Source organism: Parasteatoda tepidariorum, chromosome 1, assembly GCF_043381705.1.
Source record: "Parasteatoda tepidariorum isolate YZ-2023 chromosome 1, CAS_Ptep_4.0, whole genome shotgun sequence".
Taxonomy (NCBI): domain Eukaryota; kingdom Metazoa; phylum Arthropoda; class Arachnida; order Araneae; family Theridiidae; genus Parasteatoda; species Parasteatoda tepidariorum.
Window position 1 is genome coordinate 41,371,910 of NC_092204.1, and position 9,387 is coordinate 41,381,296.

A 9,387-nucleotide genomic window follows, 5' to 3' on the forward strand; every position below is an offset into this window, starting at 1 on the left:
ATTTTCTTTTTAAAATATGGTAAAAGTACGATGGTAATAAATTAAGAAGCACAGCATTCATCGAAGAAAAAAAACTATTAGCCTTGAATTTTGAGTGTTTTTTTTCCATCATCAAATGTAAAACGTTATTTAATGCAATAGTGGTTATAACATGCTTGTGTTTTGGATTGCATGTTATAAAGCAAATAATGCATTGTTTAATCTATGAGATTTTTGAAATGATTTTATTTCTTTTGGTATTTTAACATATTAAATTTCATTTACGTTTAAATGTTAAAATAGAAATAAAAATATAATTTAATAAGTAACTGCTTAAAATATGTTTATATAGTTTTTCATCATTAATGGAATTTTTTAATAGTTATTTTATTCATATTTAATTCTTTTGGAGAAAATTTATTCTTTTATTCAATGAAAACTTGAAAAAGTCAAGAAAATGTGTTTCATATTGCAAAATAGAAAAAGTATCCAAACAATAAAAAATGTCAATAGCAATCTTCAGTAAGCAATTTTCTTAAAAAAATAAATATGAATTTTTATAAATTGATGGATTTAAATTTCGATGTAACTGAATTTATTATACTTTTATTTTAATATTATAATTGCTCATATGCAGATAACACTCACATAATATGAAATGCCTCAGATTGAGCATTTTTGAAGCCAATGTTTAAAAACATCCAATTACAAATTTTCTAAAATTAAGGTTTGCGCATGGTTTTCCTTTTTAATAGTTGTAAAATAAAATATAAGAATTTCTATACTAATTTTCTTAAAAAAAAACTAAAAATTAGAGTAACAGTTAAACTAAACAACTAAAATAAGACTACCAAAATGCATACACACTCTAAATTTTCTGCAGATATCTCTTAAAAAGTACAGAAAAATATTATATCATATTTAATTAAAAATATGAAATAATAAATATGGATAAAAGAGCTTTAAAAATTTCAGCATCACTTTACATTCAATATGGAGAAAACGAAACAGTCTTGCTTATGATCTACTTGAGATTAAAAAAAAACTTTTCACCCAGCATTTAAGAAATAAATAATCGCACTTAGTTCACATAACAAAAAAAATCTTTTAATTAACATCTTTGCGTACTGTATACCTATAAAATTGTATTGGGTTGTTCGGAAATTAATTTCGATTTTTCCTAACAGATGAGTTTTCCCAGCCAACTGCGCAATTAAATCGCATAATCCTTATATATCTTTGAAGACTTTGAGAACTGATTTAGCAAGGATGACTTTTGAAAAATTTTAATTGATTCTATCAAGTAATTTTTCGATTATGCCCTTTCAATTACGACAAGTAAAAATCAGGATTTTTGGCATATTTCACTTTTTTACTATAGAAAATTTAACAACACGGTTTCAGCAAGAAAAAAAATATCAGAAGTGTATGGAGACGATGTATTGACAATACGCCAGAACCATGACTAGTTTTTAAAATTTTGATTCAACAATTTTGCTGTTAAAGATGCACGTCAAGGGCCTGTTGAAGCTGGTGAAGACACGACAAAGGCATTACTTGAAGCAAACCAGTAAACTCGTGAAATAGCTAAGAGAATATTTTTTTTTCTTATTTGATCAGTTATGATCCTTTAAACAGCCTAAATTTAATTCAAAAGCACGGTTTGATTTTACTAAAAGAAATTTGTCCAGTGATTATGTTTCTGACAGAATGGTATTGGGCCAGAGTTGACAATATATAATAGAATAAAATATTTATTCACTGTAAGAAAATCATCTTTAATTTTCTTAAAAAAATATTTTTCGAACAACCCATTATTTAATTGTTGTCTAATAGTAATTGATTTTTGACAAAAGTAAAAAAGAAGCATGTGGCAAAATAGTAGTTAGAGTATTTTGAGTGTTTTAATATAGAAAAGAAAAATTATTTTCAAAGCGTTAGTTGCGCGCCCAGAATGCTAACGTCTGAATTAATTTACTCAACTTTTATTATATTTGTAGTATGGTATACTACATATTAAATAAAATCAATTGTTAATTTTAATTTAATTATCTAATTTCATTATCTAATCATTGTTAATTCTAATTTAATTATCTAATCATCTTAATTTATGTAATCATCATCATTCATCTAATTTAATAATCATTTGTTAATTGTNTTATTATATTACGTTTGTACTTTATTATTTTATTAGTTGACATGAAGCTCATTAGCGTTTATGCATAGTATAATATTTTCTGAGGTGATTTAAAAAATTTGTTTGACTGATGCAGTGTTAAAATGTGTGATCAATATTAAATTGTTACCGATTGATAGATGGACCATTGATTTGTCATCGAATGTAACAATTTTGAAAGGTAAATCCGGTTCTTACTCATAGAAGCTGATTTTAGGTTGAAATTTTGTAAGTTGTCCCAATTGTTTCTTGTTTTTTCTTGATGATTTTCCTCAAATTTTTAAGGTATATTTAAGTTATGTTTTCAATGTTAAATGAAGTGGGTATCGGTTTAAACCTATTTTAATTATTACTTTGGNACGATTGGCGAATATATGTAGATAAAACAAAGTATATAGTATATAGATAAAATAGTATCAATATGTAGATAAAACATATTCAAAATGTAGATAAAACAAAGGAAAATTGCAGACATATGGTAAAAAAGGGGGGGAGGAAAAATAATAATAATAAAAAAAAAACCTTTAAAAAAAATTGCTCATATAATCGTGTGGGCTGATGAAAAGATTATGTCTTTTATTTTCCGGATTTTTTTAAAAAAAAACTTATTCTTTTTTTTCTTCCTGTTGTTTGTTATTTTTTTATTATTATTTTTCCTCCCCCCCCCTTTTTTCATATGTCTGTAATTTTCCTTTGTTTTATCTTCATTTTGAACTTATCTAATGATTTCTGTTTACTTGTAGCTTAAATGAAACTTATTGTTTTTCTAAATTTTCTTCGTGTTTTTTTGTATTTATTTATTTTGTTGTATATATATATATATATATATTTTTTTTTTCGTATTACATTTTGGTTATAATTTTTAATGTACACACATATTTAAGTTAATTAAGTTATATTAAGTTAACTTTTAAAACTGGCTGCTTTCTGATGCTGTCAGATACTCATAATTTTATTTACTTAAATTGCTTAAGAAAAAGGTTCAATTTATAACTTTTGTACCGCAACTTTGCCTGTTTTATCTAATTTATTTTATTATAAATTTTAAAATTACCCTTTGAAAGAAAACTTCTTTGCCCAATAAAAGGAAAAATAAAAATCTCATATTTACTTTATAGCTCATTCATTGGCTTCTTGAATTATCCGATAGAATCAAAAAGATTTATGGCGTGCATAAATATCCCCCAAGTCGCTTAAAGAGCAAAATCTAATCCTCCGGATGAACATATACTGCCATAGATATAGCCAAATCTCCTGGTAAACATTTAGTTTGAGTACAAAAGCAGTCGGAAAACAAAAGCGGAGAACATCAAATATCTTAAAAATGCGCCTCTTTTAAAGTCAAAACTGCTAAGTTAACTGTCTACAGTTGAAAAAAAAAGTTCGGAACATTTTCTTTCGCTGAGAGTTCAGTTACCGGTTGCTGGGAAATAAAAACGAAGAAAATGTTCTTTTTTCGAATATAAATGGCCCTATTTACCACCCGGGATGGTGATTTATTGATGCTCCAATATGAATCGGTAGAAGGGCAGAAGAAGAATAAATGGGTCCATTTAAATACCGCGAAAAGGCGCTTCGGCCTATACAGCCCGCAGAAGTATATACTATTCCACAAGCGATCCAGACTTTTCGTCGTTTCTAGTTGCCACATCGATTATTGGACTCTTATCCAGACGTCTCACAGCTGTTTTCCGATTACCTTTTTGAAACACAGAGTCTAATCTAGTGAAAATTGAATTTTTGAAAATTTTTAAAGTAGAGAAATATTTTTGGATCATGACGCACTTGAAATTCGCGTTATTTGATTCGAATGCTATCAAAATAATTCATATTAAAATATTAAGGAACTCATTGTTTGAGGGTAAATGGGAACAATAACTACATACAAACCTCTGTTTTTAAAAGCTTTACATTTAATTAACGTCAATGCACAAGCTATCCTAAATTAGAAAGGTTTTAAAAATTTATAAAAGGAAAGTGGTGATTATTAAAAGGAAAAAAAATGTATAAAATTTTTTCTACACTTTCTGGTTTCAGTAAAATATATTTTCCGCAGATAGTGTTAAAAACAACAAACCTTTAAATTAACTAAAAATAATTGGAAATCTCACCATGATTTGTCGAAATCTTTTAATGAATGAAAACTGCATTTCAATATTATTTGAAATGTTCATCATTAGCCGTAATGCTTTGATCAGAAAATAGAACCAGTTAAAGGTTTTTGCTGCCATCTGTCGGTTCATTTTTGAACTAAAACCAGAAAATTTATGAGGGAAAATATGTCCAGTTTCATGATTTGCAGGATGGATATTATTTTTAACTTAAAATAGCTTACAGCTCTCACTATATAAAAAAAAATATTTAAATAACTTTATTTGCAGTTTTATTTAGCTAAAAATCCCTTACGCTAAGCATAAAAAAGGTATAAACATACTTACTTTTACCATATGTTCCAGAACTGGGAACGAGCTAATTACGATTGGCGATGAACGGTTGGCAAAAATGTTCAAGTAAAAATTGAATTTTAAACGTTAAATATTTTGAGAATTTATTTTTCAATTTTAAATTTAAGAAAACTAATTTAGAAAAGTACACTCACTCAAATTAATATAAGGAAATCAAAAAAAAAAAAAAATAAAAAAAGCGCATAAAGAGAAGGGATAAAAATATATATCATGCGTTTACGACTTACCAAACTGATTTAAAAGTATTTTTTCATAACTAAGCAGCCAGATTGTAAAGCATGAGATTAAAGTGTTATAGGAGATGATGGGAATGATTTCTAAAGGTGTATTCATACCGAAATGATCTGTTTTGTTTCTTGATTTGGAATTGGAGATAGATGTACGCTACGGAACAACATATTAAACTGAAATATTAGATAGTTTTGCTGAGCGTAAGCACATAGCAAACCCTATAGTTATATCGTATTATTCTTAATGAGAGCAATCTTAAAATTAATTGCCGTTTAAATTAGTATTTTTCTTCTTTTTTTTAAAAGAAAGGAAATATTTTAATAACTTTTGCGTTTTTCTTTTATCCAGATTCAAAATTTTATGCAGTATTGTTTCGTTAATGAAGTAATATACTTATGAAATTAACATACTACATATGTTTTGTCAAAACCAATATATTTATAATGCTGAATCAATGTAATTATTTCAAAAATGAATTAAAATTCCGTTCATGTATTTTGATTTTGAATGAATAATAAGGAAGTATCCTGTAAAATAAAATATTTTCCAGCTTTTGTTATTAATATAAATCTGTTATTAATTAAAAGTGAATAAAATCCATATGATCACAGATTTACACAAAGTCATCTTCTTCTAATTCATTCATATTTGAAAATAAAGAAGTATTTAAAACTAATTTAAATCCATTAAAATGTGGTATAAATGAGATAAAATCATTATTAGAAGTAAAATTTTTTTTATTTATTTACTTTCTTATCGATGAACTATTTTACAAGTTAATTTAAATCTATTAAAATGCTTGACAAAGATATATAATTCAAATACGATGTCTGGTTTGAAAAGAAATGCGAAAAGTAATTTAATTTTTAATTAATTAATTTAAAACTGTTTCAGTAAATAATGATTACTTATGCGCTTTGAGTAAAAATAAAAAAAATTTGAAAAATTTTAGTTTTATGATTTTATAAGATATTTTAGAAACATCGATGTTTTTTTGTAGATTTTACTAAACGACTAATGAAAAAAAGCATGTCAAAATATAATTACAAAAGTTAAAAAAATATCTTTACAAAGTGTAAACATTGTATAACCTTTAAACTTGTTATCAAATTTTACTGACGTCCCCTTTGTGTTGAGTTACATGAAAAAGGTAAGGGGAAAAAAACAAGGCTTTTATCTAGCCCTATCTCAAAAGACTCAAAGCTAAAAGGAACCCTAGCATTCTAAGCGATAACCATTCCTCTTATCTTGTGGTTTTATAGTTACTAAAATAGGTTTGGCGGCCAAAAAATGTCCCTACCCGTATTTTTTCCCTAGTTCTCTTTTTTCAACTCTTGGATCTATAGAGAATTTCAAAGCCAGCAGCCTTCTACTGTTGGACAGTAGCGTGTTTTCCTATTGGTCGCATTAAACGCTTTTGTCGTTGTGCTGCTTCTAGCTCTAGGCTTAAAAAGCATCAGGGCTTGAAACGATAACCCCGAGATAAGACTTCATCGCTAAATGTTAAGCATTACCTCGGGACTGTCATATTTGGTCATGGAAAATCAAAACATCGATTTTATTACTTTGAAGTTAATTTTTAAGAGGGTTTATAATTTTAAAGACCTCCAACTCAAAGTTAAATTGATAATTTTTAAGAAAACTTATTTTCAGTTTTGTTGTAAGTTAAAATTGAGGATTGTATATCATTTATTTCATTAGTTTAATCGAAATAGATATAATTCTAAGCAAATATTTAGTGCAAAAAAGCATTAAAATGAGTGTAAGATTTGAATTAATGAAATGTCAATATTGCACTTTTAAAATACGTTAAAACTCCTAGTCTAAAAAAGGTTATTATATAAATTGTATTATATTTGTCTAATTATTTTAAAATAAATATATTAAGATTTTCAGGTATTTGTTTTTTTTTACGATATTGCAGCTAATTTTTTCGATCCTTAATTGAGTTTAATTTTATAGTGAGGCAATTTTATTTCAATTAAATAACAGTCATTTGATATTTTCTAATTAACTACTTTTATAATGTATATAATACTATAAAGGTATATTTGAATAGTTTATAATTATTTAGTTATTATATCCTTAGACACTTAAATGTTAAATTATAAAGTAGATTAATGTAATAAAGACAGTCGAGAGTTCGCAATTAAAAAAATATAATAATGTGTATCCTTTCACAAAAACTGATTTCTGATATTATTAATTTTGAATTAAAGAAATTGAACAACTTATAAGTCATTTTGGATTTTAAGATTTGATTCCAGTAACTTTATATTTTATGAAGACATCGATACAATAAATGCACCAAAGAGCCATTACATTATTACAACCCTCCATCTATAACAATGGGCTCTCCCAAGTTTTTATGGTTTCTTGCCCAGGAACAATGTTTTCATGGGGCACATTAGGACCCATAATCCTCAAAGAACAATCCCTGGTGTCTGTGAGCTACTAGAACATAGTTGCAGATCAGGTTCACCCATTCATGGCAACAGTTTTTCTGCGGGGGATGGTATACAACAGGATAATGCAGGATACCAACAGGATAATGCACCATGTCATAAGGGTCCTAGAGCATTTGTGGTCCTACTTGGAAAACCAAATTCGTGCTGCCGCGCTACCCCTTCGCAATGTGAGGGAATTGCAGGACCAGTTGGTGAGCACTTGGTACCAGACTACCTATCAGCACCTTGTGGAATCAATGCCACGGCGGGTGCTAGCAGTTTTGAGGGCTAAAGGTGGTCCTACATGTTATTAGCAGGGTGGTCATAAAGTAATGGCTCTTCGGTGTATGTCTGTAAAAATAAAATGAATGCATCTGCATAATTTTCTTCCTAATATGTCACATTAGAAGGGAACACTGCCATCATGATCAGATGATGTATAATTTTTAGGTATTTTTTATTTAAATGTGTTGCAGATATAGTTTTTATAACAAGTAAAAATTAGTTATATTAAGATTAAGTAAATTCTAAAAGCTTTATTGTCATTTTTTTGTAATATTTATTTTTTTGCGTGTTTATTGTGTTAAGTGAGTAATATTAATTAACTAACCAGTATAGGAGAGAGGGGGCAGGAAAGACATCTTAAATAACTTTTCCATTAAAGGGTCAAATTTTCTTTGTGAGATATCGTAATTTGCTAATGATATATACTGTCACGTGTAAAGAATAATATCACTATGAACACATTAGTAGAATCTTGCGAAAGTAGGTGTTTAATGTGTAATTGTAATTTTAATATTTTTTCTTTACTCTCTTATAAACATATTTCGCTTTTGAAATTTCAACGAAAGCTCATTGTCATAAATGATACTGTTTTTTCTTCGTTTTGATGTTAATTTTTGTTCTGTATAGTTTTTAATTATTCAGAATTAGGCATAAACAAACATGTCTTCGTAGGCAAGTGTAGATACATGTTGCAGGGTTAATGAAGACAGGATTTAACCGTATATTTTACATTTATAAATAAGCAACTTTGGTTATTTCTTTTTATCATATTAATCTAAATAAATCGAAGCTTCTTGACAACACTGTATTTATAAGAATTAACAACATTGTACTAATAAATTTTTTTTCAAGAAAAGAAAAATAAAATAATTTTGTGCTTTATGTACGTAGAGTTGAAATTGTCTATAGATTTCGAGATTGTGTTGTTCACAATTCTTAAGAAATAAGAGTTAGGTAAGTTTCTTCAAAACATTATTATTTTTTTTCAGAAAAAAAAAATCGTTTCTCCAATTTTAGAGGAGATAAATAGTTACATAATTTCTATCCCCAGTAACTGGTAGAACTACTAAGACTGCATCTCAATACACATTAATAGTTAACATTTTAATTTATTTCGATAAAATAAAAAAAAAATTTCAAAATATTTATTAAATAAATCAAATTGACTGATGATTTTAAATTTCCTTGATTTGCGTTCAAAAGGATTTTCTTAGTGAAATGAAATGCTCGATCACAAATTGGTCTTTTAATTTTAGTAAGGTTTGTATTGAAACGATATTTACTCTCCGATAAAGCTGTCATTGAAATTAGTTTCATTTTGACTATAGATGTTATTTTCTGAGTTCTATTAAATGACTGCTTAATAAGTTACCAAGTTTGTCCACAATATCTGTTGCCCAAGTTTGCTCACACTAGCCTTACAGTAGTAGAACTAGTGTGGACTAAATTAATTTTAAAAAAAAAATATTGAGCAGAAACTAAATAACTTTGTAATTCCAGAAAAAAACCGGGACCAAATTATTGTTAAAAATACTTATTGATTTAAAAACTATATTTAGTTTTAAATTTTTTTTGCAAACTTCTAACAGGCATCCACACTATCCACCTCATTCCTATAATTTATAAATTGTCTGATACATCTGCGAATTTAAGTATTAAGTATGAAAATAAGGCAACAGGGCTGTGAGTTTTTATTTGAGCAAAGATTAGTTTTATTAGGATAATTTACTTTAGACATTTTGATTAAAGTAAATAATCCTAATTAAACTATTCTGATGACCACATGATCTCGATCTAGTTATCT